Source organism: Rattus rattus, chromosome 3, assembly GCF_011064425.1.
Source record: "Rattus rattus isolate New Zealand chromosome 3, Rrattus_CSIRO_v1, whole genome shotgun sequence".
In the NCBI taxonomy this organism is placed as follows: domain Eukaryota; kingdom Metazoa; phylum Chordata; class Mammalia; order Rodentia; family Muridae; genus Rattus; species Rattus rattus.
The window spans coordinates 84480653-84506106 of record NC_046156.1 but is presented as its reverse complement, the minus strand read 5'-3'; positions in this window follow the sequence as shown (position 1 = coordinate 84506106).

Below are 25454 nucleotides of genomic sequence, written 5' to 3'. Positions count from 1 at the left end.
ATACAGTAAACTGACTAAATATCATTAGCTATTATAGGAATATAAACATCATGTATTTTAAAACTTTTGAGGCTTATGTCTTGAAAACCGGAAAAGGAATAACATTTTAAATGTAAATAGAAAAATATCCCTAAAAAGAAAAAAGAAATATATGTAACTCAAAATATACAACTATGAGTAAAATATTGTTTAAATATTTAGTCTTTTTTCACAATATTAGCAAAATATTTACATTTATGTTTGTGTTACAATCAATGAATGTGTTCATTTTTAATTCTTTTAAAAACAAATTAAATATAAAAATAATAAATACAAGCTAACACATTAGAAAAGAGGAAATTTCATTTCTATATCTTCTAGTCAATCCCATTGATATTAAAATCTATGGAAGTGAACAGTTATTTAGTATATCGATGTTTTATACTTGAGCTATTTCATTCAGCTTTAGGGAAAACATCTAAATTTATCAGATTTCTAATTAACCTTCCTCAACTGAAATCTGCCCTCACAATTTGAACAGAATATACTAATGAAACACACTATTAAGAAGGCAGCACCTTTCCATTAAAGGCATTTTCTGTTTCACTATTTTCTGCATCAGTGTCATGGTCAAATGACCTCTCATTGATGAGGTTAGTTCTCCCTGGACTCCACAGGGAGAGAGCTACTGTCCTGTGGAAATAATGACCCTTTTTGCCCCTTCTTCCTTTGCTCCAGAGTATAAATCCTGCTACTTATAAAAAGAAACCTGAAAGAAAGGAAAAAGATAGAGAAAGAAGATGAAGATTAAATTTGTAATATTGTCACAATAATTATATATCACAACATAGATTTACACACATATTTTGTAATTAATTTACTTCTTTAGTTTAATGAAAATTTTCCCTTCAAAATCCCATATTAAACTGAATCTTAATTACAATAACTTTTATGAGTCAGATCTTACATTCTACCATTGATTCTAGAGATTGAACTCAGACTCTTCATTTGCCTAGCAAACGCTTTGATTGGCTGAACCACTTTGCTCACTTCAAATTTTATTAATCAGAAAATGTTAAATGTTTAAAATAAAATTTGAATATATAATATTATAGTATAACTTATTATGATACTTCAAGAATATAGTATGATGCAGGGAAGTATATGGACCTTCTACCACACTCTGAGCATAATCACTAAGTGATATGTAAAGATATTCTTCTGCAGTGTCTCATTCTTTTAATTTTTGATGTTTCATAATTCTCCTCTTAGGAATATTTCCACTTTTCAGTTTAGAAAACTCTGACCTACTTGATATTCTCCCTAGCTTATCTTTTACTGTTATTTTTGTTAATTTCCAACATACTGAAACCAACTAATCCCTTGGTCCTGCCAAGTGGACCCCCAGTGTAGGGGAATGTCGGTGGCAGCAAAGGGGGGGTTGTTGGGGAAGGGAACACCCTTATAGAAGAAGAGAAGGGGGATAGGATAGGGGGCTTATGTCAGGAAAACAGGAAAAGGGAATAATATTTAAAATGTAAATAAAAAATCAAAAAAATAAAAATAAAAGAAATAAAATGATGCCCACATATCTCATAGAAATCCATTTTAATTTTTTTTTTTACTTTAAAAGGAAATCTCAACACAAGTAGTATTGTGTTAGTTTTTCTTTATGGCTAGTGTAATTCTTGGCTATTTTATTTATCCATCTGACACAGTTATGTTAGTAAAGGGAATTTCATCTGAGAAAATCACCACAATATATTTGCTATAGAAAAGTGTGTCAAGTGTTTTCTTGATTAATGATTTATACAGGTGAGCTTTATTCACTATGGTCAGTATCATCCTTGGGCAAAAGACCCTGTGTTATAAAAAAACCAGTTTGATCAAGCCATGATGACCAGGGGAATAAGCAGTATTCTTTTATTTTCTCTGCTTCATTTCTTGCATGCAGATTCCTGATTTGATTTCTTGTGTTTGATTCCTCTGGTAATAGATTTTAACTTGTAATCCATATAAGACATTTACCTTTGCTTCCAAATTTGCTTTTGGTCATAATCAATAAACAGCAATAAATCAGAGTATGAAGTCAGTGGATTTCTAGTTTTCATTGCAAACCTATATTTCCATTTTCCTTTCTGGCCTCAACACTCAGCACCTCTATACAATGACTCACAAATCATTTGTTCTTCCTGGGGTACAAATATAAGAATGGATATTTCTCAAATACCTTTTTTTCTCCTATGAGTTTCTTAACACAACTTGACAGTATTGAATTAGAATTATTTTGCAGTATAGTTCCTAGCACTTTCTGTAATTATTTTACTCTTCTAAATTTTTCTGTATTCTCCAAGTCTGCCGACTCACTATCAATAAGAAATTTTAAAAGGGTTATTTCATTATTATAAACATTAGCCATTCTATTGATTATGTCTGTGGAACTCAACCTATAACTCAATGCTTCTTCCTTTTTCTTTCTCAGTTGGTTTTCAGGAGGCTCAGTAGATGACTTCATTGAGAAAGAGCTCCATCAGGTGCTTCCTTTGAATTATGGAAAATTCATAGCAGAAGATGCAATGACTGAGGATAAAAGTTAGTATAAGTCTGATTTTTTTTCCTAATGACACTTTTATCCATTTAAATTCTATTGTAAATGATCTACCATGATCCTGTCAGTTAGATTCTTTGCAGTGGTAACTGAGGTTAGGCTGTGTGTGGCTGGTCTCAGTGTTCAGTATGGCAAACTGTTGATGTCTGCAAACTCTAGTCTTGTAATTCCTAATAATGTTGTAAGTGAGTTCCTATGTTCTTTGAGCTTGATTCTACACTCATTCTTGCAAGGACATATTATACCTTGGTTCTAATACTAGGCATATTTAAAATAGTTTTGGGTTTTGGAAAATAGTTTATTATATGTTGGCAAGATCCATACATCAGAAGTAATATATAAGAAATAATAGAATTATACATTGAACACAAATGAATGATATCCTACATAGTGTTCCAATGAAGTAGCATAGCAATATAGAGTTATTTTCCACATTGGGAAAATGATGGAGAAAACCAGTAGAATCAGAAAAAAAATAGATAGTAAAATTCAGAATCTAATTAATGATTTTTAACATTTTTGTGCCTGCAAAACCTATTTAAAGCTACCACACATATGCAGAATTAGTTAATTAGTAAGTTGTATTTCAGTAACAAACTACCTCAAAATTTCACTAGTTTAACACAACCAACGTTTATTTCTCTCCCATGCTAAAAAGGTCAATAGATGGCACCAGAAGGTGTTAGAGTAAGGAGAGGAAGAAATTATATTAAAAATGATGAAATTTCTGAACCTACATAATGCTAAACTTACTAAATTTGCATGGAATAAGTTTAGCTGAGGTGGTTTTTAAATTGTTTGGTTAAAAAGAAAATTATCTTCGCGTCAATTTTTTTTTTAAAGAAAACAATGTGTCTACCGTTAATCTTGAATTACAAACTACACTATCTATACCATTTTAGCTATAATTTTGTCATATTGCCTTAAATTAATATAGAATGTGATGGTATATTAATTGAAAAAATAAAACAAGGATTTGCAACAGAATTTTTCTCTAAGTCATAATGGACTCTACACATAAGGTAAACAAGGCAAAGAACAATGGACACACCAACGTTTCTGTTCTTCACCCGGGAAGAGAAATTATTTTAATGTTTGCCTTCCTCAGTTGCCTGTGGGTTTTTGCGTAGGATGGAGGCATGTGGAGTTTTCCCTATCTAGTTTTCATGACTATCGTTTTCCATCTTCTGTTGATATTTATGCAGGCATGCTGGTAAGACTGTATTGGTAAGGCTTCTAACATACACATACATGTATGTTATAAAAAAGAAAGCCAAAACACGAAAGAGCAAGGAGCGGTACATGGGAGGGATGAAGGCAGGAATGGAAAGAAATAAATGATGCAATTATAATTTCTAAAAATAAAGCAAATAATTTTATGAAATATAGTACATGTATGTATATATATATTATCATTTACTTGTTTTGTGTGGTCTAAAGTATGCACATTTTAACCAACAATGAATTTGACGAGTATTATAATTTATATATTGCCATGACATTTAAGTTAACCTTTAGGATTATAAAATGATATTAATAATCCTTAATAATAAGAAGTTGTTAATTAACAGCATAACCAACCAAGGTAATCTCAATAGAAATAGAAAGTTAAATATTTTGTTCTTCAAATGGCTTATGTTTATAAACTTGCGTTTAGAATGTTTCTTGTGACATGCAAGTGATTTCTTTCTTTAAGTTGGCATTTGAAGTGTTTCTCTCATAGAGCTTCAACTTTTTTGCATTCTTCCTTTCTGTGTGTTTCCTGAAAAATATCCTGTCCACTGAGCTGGAAAGATGATTTTAAACCTGTTTCTTCCAATAGATTTTATATTAGATGTTTCCCTATTTAGTAAGTTCATGACACCATGCAAGTAGGATTCACACATTCAGATTTGTTTTCAAATAATTATTAATATTTCTAGCCAAAATATATGAAAATCACAACAAATAGAGTCAGATTAGTTAAAATATGGTTATATAATGGATTATGAACTCTGGGGACTACTCTTTTTTCATATATTTATTATTTATTTTATTTACTTACATTGCAAATGCTATGCCTCTTCCCAGTTTCCCCTCTGCAACCTCCCTAGCCCATTCTCTACTATCTAGCCCCATTGTCTTTGGCTAAAGCCATGGGTCCCCCTTCTTGTATTCCGTGTTTGGTGCTTTAGTTCCTGGGAGCTTTGCGGGGTAGGGTCTGATTGTTTCATATTGTTGTTCTTCCCATGGGGTTGCAAACCCCTTCAGCTCCTATATTCCTTGCCCTAACTCCTCCAGTGGGGTCTGCACACTCAGTCCAATGTTTGGGTGTGTGCATCCACATATGTATTGGTCAGGTTCTGGCAGACCCTCTCAGGGGACAGCTATACCAGATTCCGTCAGCAAGTACTTCTTGGCATCAGCAATATTGTCTGGGTTTGGTGTCTGCAGATGGGATGGATTCCCTAGTGGGCGAAGTCTCTGGATGGCCTTTCCTTCATACTCTCTTCCTTTACAATTTTATAATGAAGGCTCACACTTTTCAGTGTTTTTGTTTTGTTTTGTTTTGTTTTTCTTTGTTTTTTTAGCATTGACTGTCCTTAGAGCATTTAGAAATCTGTATAGAACCCCAAGTACCAAGAAGATTACACCATGTTTTATTGGACTCATTTTAAAGGTAATTTTGAAACATTATCACAGAGCAATAGCGGAGAACAATTATCATCCCACAGGTTTTCATTTAGTTTTCTGTGCTGTACCATGATTTATTATCATCACTCTGTCATCTAAATGGAAACAGACACCTAGTTATAATTTTTTTGTTGCTGTTGACTAGCAGTGGCGTCGATTCTAGGGTAGCAGGTACACCAGAAAAACTGTGTATTTTTATTATTTTTCATCTTTTGCTTTTATTCAAATCATGGCTTCCTTTTCACTAAATGCTGTTACATACATACACACATACAAGCCGATAATGTTTCTTTTAAAACTGCTTGTGTGATGAAAAATTCTGATATAAGTTAAGCATGTTTATATATTCCCAACTCTGGTGCAGCCTTATAAAGTTTTCAGTGTGAAAGTATAATAAGAATTTTAATTCATTCCCAAATTGTTAACATATAAGGAAATGGGCTTACTAATGTCATTGGAAATGGAAACATACTGTAATTCTCTATTTCTCAGAATAAAAATTCCATTGAAATTCTCAGCCATTTTTCAATTAATTCATTTAAATTAGTGAATAAGGTATCAAAAAGTCATCATGCCATTTTCAAACAAAACTTGTTTTTGCTGATTCTCTTCCTTACTTCTCCACATGTGTTCCATGGCACTCGCCACAATACGGAACACACTCAAATATATTCAATAAATGTAATTTTTAAAATGTAAACAAGACGAGATCTGCTCATGGTTTAAAATTTTGACTAAGTTGTCAATATTGTTTATTGATTCAACATGAATTTAATACATGAAGTTAATGGAGCCAAAATGGGAACAGAAACCTCAGTCATATATAGTCAAATCAATTTAATGGAAATACTGAGCAAATAAAATAGAGAAAGTATAGTCTTTTCAATAAATCATATTTTAGTTAACAAACTTATGGTTTGGGCTATCCATGTAGAGAGAAAATATATTAATTAATTAGATGATGTCTTCTGTTTCACTGATTCAACATCCCTTCAAACTTATAAAATGTTAGAAGTCAGAATCACCCCTTAGGTTGTATGGATTTAGAAAAGTCAGTATAAGCTCATATTTATATTAGTACTATAATAATCATTGAGGAGGTTATATACAAATATGTCCATACATTTCTTTATGTTTTTACATTGATGAGTTCACATATTTACTTGGTCTGTCAGGTAAAGTAGCAGAGGAGATCTGACACTTCAGTACCATCAAGCACGTTGACAGTCACTAAGTTATTTTCAGCAGCTGTTGTAGAATTAAACAGTACTTCCTGAAGATATAAATCATTCAAAGACTGGGTCAGCAAATGCATGAAGTAAACCTACTGTATCATAGACTATAGAGAAGCATTCAAAATAAGACACAATAAAGCTGACATAGGAATTATGTATCAACAGAAAATGTTTTCAATGGTTGTAGCTCAATTTTTTCCAACACAATTGAATAATATTGGAATATAACCGAAAAAGTAATATATATTTCTGAATTCATGATATAATGAAAAAATGAATATAAATGTATGTGTATGTCTGAGAGTGTATTTCCTTGCAGAAATTCCCCAAAAAGTATATCCTTATCACAATAGGGTGGAACATAATCTTCATCCCTTTATTGTATACATTCCATGATTATTGTCTTTTAAAAATCCATCAGAAAGGCAAGGGAGGATCTCTACAAAGGAAAAACCTGGTGGGTAAGATTTACACCATTTGTTTCACTTTCTTCTCACTATGAATGGGCATGATGATTAAAACAAGGACCTAGTCCAATGGTATCAGAAGTTTCGGGCTGTGGTCAGCATTCCCATTACTTTGTGACTGTAACAACCAGAATATCATGACAAGGACTGCTCAGTAGAGCAAAGTCGTTTACCTTGGAGCAACCATAAAGAATAAAAGAAAAAAAGAAGAGGGTCTGATTTCTCAAAATCCTTGTCAAGTGCTCACCCTCAAAAATCATCTCCTATCCATCCTTGCTTATTAAAGCTTCTTTATGCCCTTATACTTTTAAAAAAAGACAGTCTTTTAAAAAACACTATTATTTTTACATATACTTTATATGCACGCCTTTGCAATATACATATATATATATATATATATATACACACACACACACACACAGAATAGAAAAACCTACTCTGTTCACTTTTTTCTTATTTTTATCACATGGTTTTTAGAATAATTTAATTTTTATTCCATTTAATTATTTAAAATTTTGTGGATAGTGACAAAAATACTGGGTTTCTAACTGAGCTTGGAACTCAATAATTTGGCTAGACTTATCACCAAGAAAGCACTAGAAACCACCTATATTGTCTAACCAGTAGTGGCACTATAATTTGCACCACCACTCCTAGCACTTTATCTGGGTGTTAGCTATTAAAAAGGGTGATAATATGGGTAATAACGATCATATTGCTGTCAGATTATGTCACAGTAACAGACAAGCAGAGAAAACCTAGAGGGAAAGCTGATGCCCTGAGTTTTCCCTGTGGATATGTCCTGTGTCTCTCTGCTTTAGCTTTTTTACATGAAAAAGAAGACAGCTTTTCCTTTGCACAGTTAGAAAATGTTTATTAGACAAGACATTTATAGGAACATGGTGCCTTTATACATTTTATATTTAAATTATTTCACCCTTCTAATGTATAAGATAATGATAAGAAAGATAATGTATGTCCAAGGAAGATAATATCTAAATGAAGACATAGGAATGTTATATATGTATGAAAGATATTTCATATATATATATATATATATGTGTGTGTGTGTGTGTGTGTGTGTGTGCATGTGTGTGTAAACAGAAACAGATATGAAGATGGATGTATAATAATATGAAAAATTGTAGGTTGATGTTGTTATACAGGTGAAAGCAGACACAAGATAAAACAAAGCCTGCCATTGGATGCAAAGGGAAGGAGGTGAGAACAAAGGTTTTTGAAGGAGAGAGAGAGGCAGAAGGTAGGAGAAGCAACATGGAGGCAGATGTAAATGATCCATTGCCATGCATCCCTACATAGATAGAGGCTGTTATGAATATTTCTTAAGGGATGGATTTCTATAGGTCAATTTATCTTATGTAGGTGGGCAGTTTATATCTTTATCATTTGGTTGTGAGCTTATTGTGTGGATGCATTACCGACTGAGAACTTATAACATAAAACAGATTGATAAATTACAGTGTATTGAGTCCTGATTTCACTGAGTAGTCGGGAGTGTGAGCAGAGTCCATGTCAGGGAGCCCCAATAGGCCAGCCCATGCTGGACTTTTAAAGCCCTGGTTTTAACAGGTAGCTGGAACCAGAGGGTTCAGAGCTAGCAGAGAGCCACCAGAAGAGATACTAATCAGAGATAAATTATGGTTAGTTCATATGTCCCTTTGGTGCCAGAAATAACTCTAGGGACCAGCATGGGAAAGAGCCATGCTGGAATGGCTCACTGACTGCCTGGATCAGCAAGTACTTGGGGACAGTGTGGAGCCACTGAGATAAAAGTACCTTGCAGTGCCATGTGGCCCTATGGATGCTGGCACTAGGGCAGGTTAAAAGGTTACCTATTATTTAATATTTACCGCAACAAGAAACATATGTGCATTCTTTTACATACACTTATTTTCATATACATCAAACACATGCACAGATACATTTGAGGATGCAGTGACTTGTCAACTGTAAATGGTAAATTAACATTTGTAGTTGTACTTAAATACACACAAACAGTAGTGAGGCAATGACTTTTTGATCAAATTAGAAAACATCGGAGAATACAAAAATGTGATTGTAGAATAGAGTTTCATGAGTCTGAGTAAGACCCAGTAAATATGGATGGTAATGTCTCAATGGCTGCTCTTCGAAAATACCTGGATTCAATTCCCAGCACTCAAATTGTAGCAGAGAATGGTCTGTAATTCCAATTCCTTTGGATCTGAGAACCTTACACAGATATACAGGCAAGCAAAACACCAATGCACATAAACATAAACATAAGTCATTTAAAACTGATGTTTTTTAAAGATACCATAAATAATTGGGTACATAACTCTGTAACTTGTTGGAGATAAAATCACTGCAAAAGTACACATAGCATCATGTAAGTGGTATGGGAGACTAGTGATGTTCTCAATGGGTAAATAGAAAAATGTCTGTGCAAGCTTCAGACTTATGTATATTTGTAGGCAATATAAAACATTAAAAAGTTTTTATCCATAATATTTTGCTGAGAAATATTTACCTTTTATACTTTATGATTATTCTGGCTGGTACTCATACATATATTAGGTACTAAGAAATAACTTATTTCTTATAAAGAATGTTGAAATTCTAGAAATGAACTATGATTTTTCTTGTGGGTATTTGATAACACTGGAACAGGCTGTTTACAAATAACACTGTTTTCTTTTTGTTTCTTACTGAATTCAGGCTGTTGTTTTCCTATTTGAATAAAAATGTTAGCATCAAAGAATCAACCTAAAAAAGTATCTTTTACAATCATCATTCAGAATTTTCAGTTTTACTTATATTAGACGGGAAGTCCCACAACTTCAGCCTTTTTCAAAGTTCTCCAGAATTTCATCTATCATACTTACTAGAACTTAAAGGTCAAATTTTCCAAAATAATAAATGGCAAAGATTTAAAAATTGAAGCGAAAGAAGAAATTTTGTAATATATAAACACATACATGTAAAATATAAGTTTCTACACTTTATATAAAGTTGATTCTTAGAGCTAGTGAAATGGTTTGCCAGTTAAGATTTGATACTCAGGACGTGAATTCAGTTACCAGCACCCATATCAGCTGCCTCATGACTGCATCTAACACCAACTTCAGGAAATCTAAAACCCCACGATGGATTCTCGAGACTCATTAACCCATGTTCAGAAACCCACAAACAGGCACACACATATATACATGTAAATTTAAAAATACATTGATACTTGATAACCATGAAATTTTGTTTTCTAAAATTCTTTTTATTACAATCAAAAATGCTGAAGGTTGACCTTTATATTCTCTTTTATACTCCCTTTATAAATAACCATGTAAGAAGCTAGGCATGTAATGTGCACCTTTAATCTCAGGACTTTACAACCTAATGTAAAGTATCTCTCTGAGTTCAAGTCCAGCCAGGTTTACATAGTGAGTCCTTGTCTGTAACTAACTACTGACTAACTAAAATAACAAATTTTGGTCATCCCTTGTAACCATAAAATACTCAACAAACAAGGAAGAATTGTACATGCTCTACATACGAAATTCCAGGTATGAATGTTTTGGTCAATGTAATTCATATATTGAGTCTGTGATTATTCCTGTTTTTCAATTTTGTTTTAGATGTATCTTGCACTTTATTTGGAAGCTTGCTGTTACACTTCAGACAGAATGTTTTAATAGTATGTCAGATTTTGAACATACTTAAATTGAAACATTGGCCTTTTTTTTTGAATGGTACATATAGTGTGAATTTATATCAGCAGATCTTCAACCTTCAATCGGTTAAAGCAGAGCACCATTCCAGCAAGTGTCCAAGGTATTACAACTTTGACAAATAAGAAGGCAAATTAGTTCCTGTTAAAATCACCTTAAAAAGGGTTTTCCATGAGAATTTCACTGTAACTCCCAAGTTATAATTATATTAACTCATGATGAGACAAATTTATGAGATTTTTTAAAAGTGTATGCAAACATGGATTAATAAAAGAAAGTAAAACCAAAATATATTTAGATAATCAAAATCGCTAATTTGGTATACATTTTCTTAAATAAATACAAGGTGCAGGTTAATTGCTTAAGGCGTTTTAATAGCTCAAGCAAATTTAAACTAGATAATGATTGTTTTCACTTCATCAAAATTCTGGTATATTCATATGCATGTACATATAAGCATGTATTTATGAAAATTTATGTAGTTAATATATGTACATATTTTATCTGTGTGACTATAAACATCTGCATTTATATAAGCATACATATAAAATATATAACATATATAAAGTTAATTCTATAAAATATACATGATACAATATATGGTATAATAATATAAATACATATGATATATATGTATATATATATGATCATACATATGTTATAGGATACATACATAAATATGATAAATCATATATATTTTTCCAAATAAGCTTTATATATATATATATATATATATATATATATGCTTATTCAAAATCATGTGTTTATATTTGTACAAATAAGATACATGCATATACTAAACACATACATGTGCATAAACTTAGTAACAGGTAAGTATAATATTTTTAAAAATCTATGATTGATGATTTAGACACATTTATTGAACAAAACATTAAAAAAAACAAAAGTGGTAAGAGTCCAACATCTATTTGCAACAACCACTGCATCAAATAGAAAATGCACAACAAAACGAAATATCCTGTGTACATTGTGTTGTGTCCACCTGAAGCTTCATTCTTACACACATAAGTACATAGTAGAAATTGGGCAGAAATATCACAGCCAACTAATTTTAAGCTCTTATGCATTCATATCCTGTTCAGTCATGTTGAAAAGGAGCATTGTTGAAAACAGTGGTTCCCAAACTTTCTAACACTGTGACTCTTTAATACCTGTTGTGGGGATGCCAAACCAAAAAGTTATAATTCCATAACAGTAAGTTTGCTAATGGCCTTTCTTTCTATCTCTGCTCCACATTCTTTTCTCCATATTTACTCCTTTTAGTATGTTGTTCCCCATTCTAAGAAGGACTGGAGGTCAGGATGTAAAATAATGCAAATCAATCTATTCTTATCTCCTTGTATAAATCTCAAGACTAAGTGACTCAAAGACCTCCACATACAAGCAAATAAACTGAAAATAATAGAAGAGAAAGTGGGGAAGAGCCTCAGACACATAAGCACAGGACAAAAATTCCTGAACAAAACACCAATGGTGTATGCTTTAAGATCAACAATCAATAAGTGGAATATCAGAAAATTACAAAGCTTATGTAAGAAAAAGGAAAAAGGAAACTGTCTATAGAACAAAACTGTAACCAACTGATTGGGAAAAGGTGTTTACCAATCCTATATCCAACGGAGGGCTAATATCCAAAATATACAAGAACTCAAGAAGATAAGCACCAGAGAACCAAATAACCTTATATAAAAATGGGTTACAGAGCTAAACAAAGAATTCACAACTGAAGAATTTTGAATGGTCATGAAGCCCCTAAAGAAATATTCAACACCTTTAGTCATCAAGGAAATGCAAATCAAAACAACCCTGAGAATTCCATATCACACCAGTCAGAATGGCTAAGATCAAAAACTCAGGTGACAGCAGAGTTTTCAGCTGGCAAGGATGTGGAGAAAGAAGACCACTCCTCCATTGTTGGTGGAATTGCAAGCTGGTACAACTACTCTGGAAATCAGTCAGAAGGTTCCTCGGAAAATTAGACATAGTCCAACTGAGGACCCAGATACCACTCCTTGGCATGTACCTAGAAGATGATCCAACATAAAACAAGGGCACATGCTCCATTAGGTTGATAGAAACCTTATTTATAATAGCCAGAAGCTGGAAAGAACCCAAATGTCCTTCAACAGAGGAATGGATAAAAAAATGTCATACATCTACACAACGAAGTACTACTCAGCTCTTAAAAACCATGGCTTTCTGAGATTCTTAGGCGTATGGATAGAATTAGAAAATATCATCCTGAGTGAGGTAACCCATTCCCGACAAAGGGGAGGGAGAAAGTGTAGAGACCTATCCAGAGGTTAGGCATGGCCCATGTTTCAGGGATGGGGCCATCCACTCATCTTTGAATTTTTAACCCAGAATTACTCCTGTCTAAAGGAAATACAGGGACACAGAGTGAAGCAGAGACTGAAAGAAAGGCCATACAGAGACTTCCCCATCTGGAGATCCTTCTGACAGATACCAAACCCAGACACTATTGTGAATGCCAATAAGTGCTTGCTGACAGGAACCTGGTATAGCAATCTCTTGAGAGGCTTTGCCAGATCCTAACAAATACAGAGGTGGGCGCTCACAGCCAATCATTGAACTGAGCATGGGGAACCCAATGGAGGAGTTAGAGGAAGGACTGAAGACGCTGAAGGGTTTGAAACTCCATAGGAAAAACAACAGTATCAACCAACCAACCCCTCCACCCCAGCTCCTAAGTACTAAACCACCAAGCAAAGAGTACACATGGAGGGACCCATGGCTCCAGCCTCATATGTAGCAGAGGATGACCTTGGTCCTATGAAGGCTCCATGCCCCGGTGTGGGGAAATGCCAGTGCAGAGAGGTGGCAGTGGATGGGTGGAAAAAAGAACACCTTCATAGAATCAGGAAGACAGGGGTGGGAGGTGGGTGATAGGGATATTATGGAGGGGAAACCAGGAACTAAGATAACATTCAAAATATAAATACATAAAATATCTGAAAAAAAAAAAAGAAAACAAAATCCCAGCTGCTTCTTAGTAGCTCAATTTAATCAACTGCGTGGAACAGCAGTATAGACTGTTACATAAAAGCTAGTTGATAGTTAATATCAACACTAAGAAAGTCAGAGAAGGATACTGTGAATGCCCAAGCCAGATGTGGGACAGTAGGGCACTTCCCATACTCCTAACCAGGACAGCTCTCAGACAGTAGGGTAGGAACAGTGTTGCTCCCTACCCAAATCAGACTTGGGCCTACTTAATTCCTTAGAGGCAGTTAAACTTCTAGTTGCCAGAGAGGGAACAGGTTCTCAGAAATCATGTGACCAGAAGTCTGCTAATCTAGCTGCCAACTCTTGCAAGGCCCCTGCCCCTGCTGTAGGACTTCCTTTCTTGTCTTTTTACCTCTCTTCATCACCACCCCCCAAGAACTCATGCTGTATAGTCTAATCCTATTTCAATAAATGAGCTCTCATCCTACAGCGAACTGGGTCGTTTATTGTAGAGCACGCGATAGGGTGATCATGATTGTTATAAAATAAATAATAAGGGGGAGATGTAGAGGGCCGCTATAACATTCGCAACCACAAGATGGCGCTGGCTTCCATTGCGCCCCATGTGGAAGGCCAGGATAGCTTCCGCCATTACAAGATGGCGCTGGCCTCTGCCGCGCCAGCCGACTTCCTTTCAGGAAGTTAACTGCGTGCCCATGTGCAAGAGTGCCTTCGTGCCAGGTCTTTGCCCACTCCGGGGCGTGCCTAATGAGATCATGGGTAAGCAACCAATCAGGTGTGGATGCGCCCTGCTAGGGTGTATATAAGCCGCGCCATGCGGGCGCGCGGGCCTTTCCTTAAGATTCAATAAAAGTTTGGCTGCAGCAAGGATTCGTATGTCCCCGCGTGTTTTCTTGCTGGCGAGGTCGCGCGCGGGACAGTTTATACTCTCCATACTCACCTCTTCTGGAGAGTCTGCTCCCCAGCTTCTTTGCACCCTGAGAGATCCAGTGCACAACAAACAATGGGGGCTGCAGACCCACAGGAGATGAGCCAAAGGGGCATCTAACCACCCGTGATGGGGTCGCCATCCAGAAACAGAATGTAAGCCTTTCTCTGAATAGGCATTCACAGTATGAGTGAAGTTAAGTCCCCATTGACTAACTATTAAAAGGATATCAATTTTCTGGCATTACACTATCAAAGGCCCCAGAACTAACTTAACCACTGTACTGGCTGTTTCTGTGTGTTAACTTGACACAAGCTGGAGTTATCACCGACAAAGGAGCCTCCTTTGAAGAAATGTCTCCATGAGAATCAGCTGTAAAGCATTGTCTCAATTAGTGATTAAGGGTATAAGGCTCAGCCCATTGTGGGTGGTGCTATCCCTGGGCTGGTGGTCCTGGGTTTTCTATAAAAAAGCAAGCTGAGTAAGGCAGGAGAAGCAAGCCAGTAAGCAACACTCCATGGCTTCTGTATCAGCTCCTGCCTCCAAGTTTCTACCCTGTGTGAATTTCTGCTCTCACTTCCTTTGGGGATGAACAGTAATGTGCATAATGTGAGTAAACCATTTCCTCCTCAACTTGCTTCTTGGTCATGATGTTTTCTGTAGGAAAACAAACCCAGACTACAACAACCAAAGAACTTCTCCACTAGGAAAGAGAGCTATACTTCCCCCCTGTACTGTCTTTATAACTTGAGAATCATTCTCCCTTTCCCTCAATTTCTCACTCCACCACCAGTCTCTCTTTTTTTTTCTTTTATAGGATATTTTCTTTATTTACATTTCAAATGTTATCCCATTTCCCTAAAAAAAAAAAAAAAACTATCCCCATCCTTTCTCCCCCCACACTTCTGTGATTTCTGTGATGGTGTTTCCCCACCCACCCACACACTCCCTCCCTGCTCCCTGTCCTTGCATTCCCCTACACTGGGGCATCCAGCCTTCACAGGACCAGAGGACTCTCCTCCCATTGATACCCTACATGTGCAGCTGGAGCCATGGGTCTGACCACGTGTACTCTTTGGATTGTGGTTTAGTCACTGGGAGCTCTGGTTGGTTAGTATTGTTGTTCTTATGGGGTTGAAAACCCTTTCAAACATATCTCTAACTCCTCCAATAGGGACCCCATTCTCTGCCTCTATATTTGTCAGAATCTGGCAGAGCCTCTCAAGTGACAGCTATATCAGGATACTGTCAGCATGTACTTCTTGGCATCTGCAGTAGTCTTTTGGCATGTTAACTCTATTTGGGATGGATCCCCAGGTGGCATAGTCTCTGGATAGCCTTCCCTTCAGTCTCTGCTACCATCAGTCTCTTAATAAAGTTTGCCTTCTCTTCACACTCTTACAACTCAATAATGTCTGTTCTGTGTTTACCTTTGGTGACCAGGGCCACACTCAACAATGCCAAGGAAAGTCCCATTTCTCCCATACTCTACATCTCAAGTATATGTCTCTACATTTTTAGAGTAAATATAGGCTTGTACGTCTTGTGACCAAGTGAATTAATTAGCATTTTTTGATTTCCTTAACCCTTAGCTTTGTGAGCCTAATAAACGTTAGATTCTATGCCCATATCTGTTCTTGGACCACTCAAGTTTAACCAATTGAAAGATAATATTAAATTCTCAAAACATTGTCAACTCTATTTGATACAATGACAAGATTTCTGTGATGCCAACATAGAAAAGGTGTCAATCCATTTCATATAGTATGCTGCAAAATTCAGAAAATTTAGGTTACTTTGTGCAGGGTATTTATTTATTTTGAGCAAATTTGCATATATATGTCCATATAAATATATATATGTATATTTATGCCTATAATTCCAAGTAAGATGTTCTAAATTGTTATTATTGTTATTAGCAATTAGCATGAGTGTGTGTGTGTCTGTGTGTGTGTGTATGTGTGTATGTGTGTGCATGTGTGTGAGATGTGGATATTAGTACTCATAACAGTAGGCATCCTTACGTTAGAGAACACATTTTGGGAGTTTGTTTAGACTTCTGCCACAGTAGGGTCTGGGTAAGGAACTCAAGTTATCAAGTATGCAGAACATGCAGTTTTGCCCACTGACCCATCTTCTCTGTCCTCAACTATGACATTTTATTTCAAAGAAAATACTTAAAATTTATCAGTTTACCTCATTTTGATTTGTTCTACTGAAGTTTATTTTCTTGTTGTTTTTGAATGCTGTTGTTGAAATTATATTTTTCTTTGATCAGTTTGTTTCAACTTAGTCTAATATATTTTGCAGTGGCCTTTTCATATCCTTCAAACATAAATGATCAAGGGTTAAGTGAATGAAATAGAAATTACCAATATAATCACAATGGCTTTTCTATTCAATAGAAAGAGGGTAATATCTCTTGAAAACAAGAGTCATAAAAAGCAAGACTGTGAAGATAAATCACATAATATACAAACACAATTGCCATTACCCTTCATTACAGCTATCTGCTCCTGCTGTCTGCAGCCATTACAGTAAAAATAATTGACAATTGTAAATATATGTGTGTGTGATAAGTAAATTTATAAATATAGATATATTTCACCTAATACAATGCTTCTAATATCTTTGCTCTTTCGAGTGGACATTCTTTTTCACAACTATGTTAAAATAGCATGTCATTTAAGTTCCTCTAAAATATGTTCTATTTTACTGAGTAATATCTTCCCTCCACTAAGACTTGAGGAATGTCATGATACATAGTGGCTTCTATGACGCTCAAGCATTTGCCCAGCTTCACCCACATTAAGATCTTCTCCAAGATCTTAAGCCTTTCTGCATTAGCATCATGGGAATAACTTCCTTATCACAAATCAGTCTAAAATAGAGATGATTTTGGTTTAACTTTTCATTCATTGATTTCTCTGAGATGGTTTGCTTCTTTTTCTACTCTTTTCATCATAACAGACTATTTTTATGGTTTATAACTAACTATAAGTTTTAGAAATATATTTGATATAGTCGTTTTCAAATAAACTTGAAAAATGTACACTGAGGAATTTGATGCTATAAAATTGCATTAAATTCAGTACCAATTTTACTGTATTTAAAGATATGCAATGTTTGAAAGTCTAAAGTATTAATAACTATAGTTTAGCTCCAGAGGGTCAAGAATTACAATAATCCCATTTCTTTAAAGAGAAGTAGTAGAAATTTAATTCCAAGACATTAACAGGCTACATTGGTCATCCCTGGTCAACCTATCAGATACTCAGATGAGTGAGACCTTTTCTAAATCCTCTTCAGAAATTCTTCCTAAAAATGTGATTAAAAATTAATTAACTTGGAAGTAATTTTTAAGCCTTTGCAAATTATTATTTGCTATGACCTACCTAGGAATTCATTCTAAACTAATCACCCATCAATAACCAAATTTCCAAGTTTTATCAATTGGAGCTTCTTTAATTTTTTCAATAATTATCTTGCGATCGCTCACATATATTTGTTATACTTGTTTGTGTAAGGTGCTGAACACTGAATCCCAAGGCTTCATGTATGCTATGGAAGTGCTGTGCCACTCTGCTATATTTCCAGGCACTCATGCACTTCCTAAATAAGGGGAAACAAATGCATAGCCTTAACCTTTAAGAAAAATTTGTATGAAGAGATATTAAAATCAAGAAATATAAATAATATTTTGCTTAAAATTTTTTCATCTTTATTAACTTGAGTATTTCTTATTTACATTTCAATTGTTATTATCCTTCCCGGTTTCCAGGCCAACAACCCCCTAGCCCCTCCCGCTCCCCTTCTCTATGGATGTTGCCCTCCCCATCCACCCCCCATTACCACCCTCCCCCCAACAATCACATTCAATCTCCACAGGACCAAGGGCTTCCCCTTCCACTGATGAGATCATCAGTGAGGTCAGAGTCCAGGGTCAGTCCATGTATAGTTTTTGGGTAGTGGCTTAGTCCCTGGAAGCTCTGGTTGGTTGGCATTGTTGTTCATATGGGGTCTCAAGCCCCTTCAAGCTTTTTCAGTCCTTTCTAAGATTCCTTCAATGGGGGTCCCATTCTCAGTTCAGTGGTTTAATGATGGCATTCGCCTATGTATTTGCTGTATTCTGGCTGTGTCTCTGAGGAGAGATCTACATCCGGTTCCTGTCGGCCTGCACTTCTTTGCTTCATCCATCTTGCTAATTGGGTGGCTGTATATATATGGGCCACATGTGGGGTAGGCTCTGAATGGGTGTTCCTTCTGCCTATGTTCTAAACTTTGCCTCCCTCTTCCCTCCCAAGGGTGTTCTTGTTCCCCTTTTAAAGAAAGAGTAAAGCATTCACATTTTGGTCATCCTTCTTGAGTTTCATATGTTCTGTGCATCTAGGGTAATTGGAGCATTTGGGCTAACATCCACTTATCAATGAGTGCATATCATGTGTGTTTTTCTGTGACTGGGTTACCTCACACAGAATGATATTTTCCAGTTTCATCCATTTGCATATGAATTTCATAAAGTCATTGTTTTTGATAGCTGAATAATATTCCATTGTGTAGATGTACCACATTTTCTGTATCCATTCCTCTGTTGAAGGGCATCTGGGTTCTTTCCAGCTTCGGCTATTATAAATAAGGCTGCTATGAACATAGTGGAGCATGTGTCTTTATTATATGTTGGGGCATCTTTTGGGTATATGCCCAAGAGAGGTATAGCTGGGTCCTCAATGACCAACTTTCTTTTTTTTTCCCATCTTTATTAACTTGAGTATTTCATATTTATATTTAGATTGTTATTCCCCTTCCCGGTTTCTGGGCCAACATCTCCCTAACTCCTCCCCCTCCTCTTCTCTTTCATAAACAGGGTTTTGAAGTTAAAACAATTAAAATATGACCCCTTTAAAAGTTGATATAAGTGATGACATAGGCATTGGGTACAATAAAATTATCTTGCTATAACATTAGTGGATAATATTGCTATCTCCCAGAGACTCTGACCTCTGGAATGATCTGTGGCTAATACCCTGAGTGATAAGGGGTAATTTTATAATAGTTTATTTTTTCATGTTAAAATTTGCTTTTTGTTTTATTTTAATAATTTTAAGAATGTAAATTTAGTTGCACGAGCTGGTTTATCTGGGTTAGCATCTGCTTTAGAAAACATAATTGCTCTGATGCTCAAGTACTGAAGACTATAGCTTATACTTTTCTAATATCAGGGTCCCTTGAAATCATTTTAGTAACTAATACCTGTAGACCAAGGACAACATATAAATAAAGTTGTACCTCTGGACACAGGAATATAGGAACTGTCACCTTTAGGTACCTGCCATCCTGGTCTTGCCCAGATCTGAACTGATCCAGTAAAACAGCTTCCTGAACCCAAATCCTGTAGGCAGGGAGAGCTAGACCCTCAGAAGTGCAGACATTCCTGTGAAACCAGAGGAGCTAAGCTCTGCCCACATTCCTGACTCAAGCAGAAAATGCTTAGTGCTATCTGTGACCACTGCACACAGGGACCTAGGACACGTAGAGGCAAAGACCCTTCCAGTTGTTGCCCTCAAGGAGAGTTGAAAGCCAGCTGCCAGGAGCGACTACACGCCTGAGAGCAGAACAATCTGTCCCCATAACTGGCTGAAAGAAAACAGAAAACAGGACTACAGCAGTGCTGACACACAGGCCCACAGGAAGGTCAAGCCAGCATTAGAAACAGCAAGAACAACTAACAACAGAGACAACCTGATGGTGATAGGGAAGCACAGGAACTTAAGCAACAGAAACCAAGATTACGTAGCGCCATCATAGCCTAGTTCTCCCACCAAAGCAAACACTGGATATCCAAACACACTGAAAATGTAAGATATAGATTTAAAATCATATTTTATTATGATGATGGAGGACTTTATGAAGGTCATACAAAACTCCCTTAAGGAATTACACGGAAACAGAAGTAAACAAGTACAGGCCCTAAAAGAGGAAAAACAAAAATCCCTTAAAGAACTACTGGGAAAAAACAACCAAACAGGACAAAGCAATGAACAAAACCATCAAAGAGTTAAAAATGGAAATAGAAACAATGAAGAAAGCAAAAAGGGAGAGAACATTAGAGGTAAAAAACCTAGGGAAGAGATCAGGAGTCATATGTGTGAACATTACCAACAGAATACAAGAGATAGACAATGACAAAGACAATGGAAAATGGAAAAGGTCCTAGCCCAAAACATACAGGAAATCCAGGACATGATGAGAAGATCAAACCTAAGGATAATAGGTATAGAGAGATTGAAGACTGCCAATTTAAAGGGCCAGTAAATATATTCAGCAAAATCATAGAAGAAAACTTCCCTAACCTAAAGAACGAGATGCCCATATACACACAAGAAGCATACAGAACTCCAAATAGATTGGACCAACACATAATACTCAAAACACCAAATGAAAAAACAAAGATATTAAAAACAATAAGGGGAAATGGCCAAGAAACATGTAAAGGCAGACCTATCAGAATTATACAAGACTTCTCACCAGAGACTATGATAGCCAGAAGATACTGAACAGATGTATACCGACTGTAAGAGAACACAAATGCCAGCCCAAGCTACTATAAGCATCAAAACTATCAATTTACATTGAGGGAAAAACAAAGATATTGGATGACAAAACCAAATTTACACAATATCTTTCTTCAAATCCAGCCCTACAAAGGATAATTAGTGGCAAAGCACAACACAAGGAGGTAAACTACACCCTAGAAAAAGCAAGAAATTAATCTCCTTGCAACAAAACCAAAAGAAGAGAAGCACACAAACATAATCCCACCTCCAAATATGAAAATAACAGGAAGCAATAATCAGTATTCCTTAATATCTCTCAACATCAATGGACTCACTTCCCCAATAACAAGACACAGATTAAGACCGGATACTGGATATATAAAGAGGACCAGGCATTTTGCTGCCTACAGGAAACATACCTCAGAGACAAAGACAGACACTACCTCAGAGTAAAGGGCTTGAAAAAATAATTTCCAGACAAATACTCTAAAGAAGCTAGGTGGAGTAGCCATTCTAATATAGAATAAAATTGACTTTCAACCAAAAGTCATCAGAAAGTATAGAGACCACTTCATATTCATCAAAGGAAAAATCCACCAAGATAAACTCTCAATCCTAAATATCTATGCTCCAAATGAAAGGGCACGTATATACATTAAGGAAAACTTACTAAAGCTCAAAGCACACAGTGCACCTCACACAGAAAGAAAGAAAACAGGAGAGAGCATATATCAGCAGGTTGACAGCACACCTAAAAGCTCTAGACCAAAAAGAAGCAAACACACCCAAGAGGAGTAGAAGGCAGGAAATAGTCAAACTCAGGGCTGAAATCAACCAAGTAGAAACAAAAATAACCATACAAAGTATCAACAGAACCAAAAGCTGGTTTTTTGAAAAAATCAAAAAAATAGATAAACTCTTAGCCAGACTAACCATAAGTCACAGAGAGTGTATTAACAAAATCAGAAATGAAAAGGGAGACCTAATAAGGGAATCAAAGAAAATTAAAAAAAAAACATCAGATTCTACTACAAAACCCTACAATTACATAACTCAAAAATCAGGAGGAAATGGACAATTTCTATACAAATACCATGTACTAAGTTGAATCAGGAACAGATAAACCATTTAAACAAATCCATAACTCCTAAATAAATAGAAGCAGACATTAAAAGTCTCCCAACCATAAAGAGCACAGGACCAGATGTGTTTAGTGCAGAATTCTATCAGACCTTCATAGAAGACCTCAGAATCATACTGTCCAAAATATTCCACAAAATTAAAACAGACAGAGCACTACCAAATTCCTTCTATGAAGCCACAATTTCTCTTATACCTAAACTACACAAAGAGAACTTCAGACCAATTTTCCTATGAATATCAATGCAAAAAAAACTCAATAAAATTCTTGGAAACTAAATCCAAGAACATATCAAAACTATCATGCATCACAATCAAGTAAGCTTCATCTCAGTTACGCAGGGATGGTTCAATATACAGAAAACAATCAATGTAATCCACTATATTAAAAAACTCAAAGATAAATCCACATGATCATTTAATTAGATGCTGAAAAAGCATTTGAAAAATTCAATACCCCTTTTTGTTAAAAGTCCTGGAAAGAACAGGAATTCAAGGCCCATACCTAAACATAGCAAAAGCCATAAACAGCGAAACAAGCCCTTACATAAAACTAAATGGAGAGAAACTTGAAGCAAACCCACTAAAATCAGGGACTAGACAAGGCTGCCTACTCTCTCCCTACTTATTCAATATAGTTCTTGAATTTCTAGCCAGAGCAATCAGACAACAAAAGTAGGTCAAACGAATACAAATTGGAAAAGAAGAAGTGAAAATATCACTATTTGCACATGATATGATTGTATAGTTAAGTGATCACAAAAGTTCGAACAGAGAACTACTAAACCCGATAAACACCTTCAGCAAAGTGGCTGGCTATAAAATAAACTCAAATAAATCAGTAGCCTTCCTCTACACAAAAGACAAACAAGCTAATAAGAAATCAGGTAAATTACACCCTTCATAATAGACCCAAATAGTATAAAATACCTCGGTGTGACTTTAACCGAGCAAGTGAAAGATTTGTATGCAGAGAGCTTCAAGCCTATGAATAAAGAAGTTGAAGAAGTCCTCAGAAGATGGAAAGATCTCCCATGCTCATGGATTGGCAGGATTAATATAGTAAAAATGGCCATTTTACCTAAAGCGATCTACAGATTCAATGTAATCCCCATCAAAATTTCAATCCAGTTCTTCATAGAGTTAGACAGAACAATTTGCAAATTCATCTGGAATAACCAAAAACCTAGGATAACTAAAACTATCCTCAATAAGAGGACTTCTGGGAAAATCAGCATTCCTGACCTCAAGCAGTATTACAGAGCCACAGTGATAAAAATTATATGTTATTGGTACAGAGATAGGCAGATAGACCAGAGGAATAGAATTGAAGACTCAGAAATGAAGCCACACACCTGTGGTCACTTGATTTTTAGTGGGGTAGAGTCTCGAACACATGGACACTGGGGAAAATTTACTGATCAAAACACCAATGGTTTATACTCTAAGATCAAGAATCGACAAATAGGATCTCACAAAGCTGCAAAACTTCTTAAGGCAAAAGAAAATGTCATTAGGACAAAATAGCAACCAACAGATTAGGAAAATATCTTTACCAATCCTATATTTGACAGAGATTAATATCCAATATGGCAAAATAGACTCAAGTTAGGACTCAAGAAAACTGAGGACATACGTATTAAAAAGAAATGGGGAATTTTAATGAGGAATGTCGAATAGCTGAGAAGTACCCAAAAGAAATGTCCAACATCCTTAGTCATCAGAGAAATGCAAATCAAAACATCCCTGTGATTCTACCTCATACCCGTCATATTGGCTAAGATCAAAAACTCAGGTGACAGCAGATGCTGGCGAGGATGTGGAGAAAGAGGAACACTCCTCCATTGTTGGTGGGATTGCAAACTGGTACAACCATTCTGGAAATCAGTCTGGAGGTTCCTCAGAAAATTGGACATAATACTATCTGAAGACCCAGCTATACCTCTCTTGGGCATATACCCAAAGTATGCTCCAACATACAAAAAAGACACGTGCTCCACTATTTTCATAGCAGCCTTATTTATAATAGCCAGAAGCTGGAAAGAACCCAAATGTCCTTCAACAGAGGAATAGATACAGAAAATGTGTACATCTACACAACGGAGTACTACTCAGTGATTATTCTTCTGAAGCCCTTTTCTGATTTCTTTGCAAAGTTTAGGTAGCCCCTTATGGAAGAAATATACTATTCAGTTTTGGCACATGTATCTAATTTGTAAGGGTATGTCTTCAAATTTTAGTTCTAGATTGTTGAATTCATCTCAACCAGTAACTATTCAGTTCTCCAAAAATACTTCTTGTACAGGATTTACACCTAGCTACAAATTTCTCTTTGATAATATAGTAAAAAGCCTCCAAATAAAACCATACAGCTTCTTTCATGTATACTCCAGGCAGCATGCCTGATACCACAGAGTAGTGGCTTCTATCTTAGTAGCCATGCATCAATTATGTAGAAATTGTTGCAGTTTTGATTTTATGTGACATGATAAATTCACCAACAGAACCTTATTAAGTCACTCACATGTGGTTGAAACAAAATAATATAGTATTTAAACCCCAGATTCATGGAGCAGTGAGTCTCGGAACCAGCTGAAAAATAATCATTTTTTTATCATCTAACTCCTAATCTATTGCAATGTCAAATTTATATGTACTCATTTATAAATCAGGACAGGAATTATTATAGGAATATTACAGGTTTGAATGTTTTTTTTCTGCCAGGTGCTTTACATACAATGTGAAATCAAATCCACTATTTATCATATAGGTCTAAACCTTTAAGATTATCTCATGCTTTGAGACAGCTAAGCAAGTTGCCTAGGATAACTTAACTTATTCTGTGCAAATTTCTCACAACAAGAGAACTAGGTATTTTAAGACTGACAAATAGGCAATCATTTCTCATCCTAAATTATAGTACCCATTCTTATTTACAATTATATTTCTAATTTCCTTTAGATCTAAAAATAATTTCATCAACCAAGCAAACCATAATTATCAACATGCTTTTATTGCCATATCTCTCCCTTAATGATGTTACTTTGATATAAAATTTTATGACATTTTAATCTTATTGTCTAATAGTAGTTTCTAAAAATAAAATATACCTAAGAAAGATGAACATTACCATAAT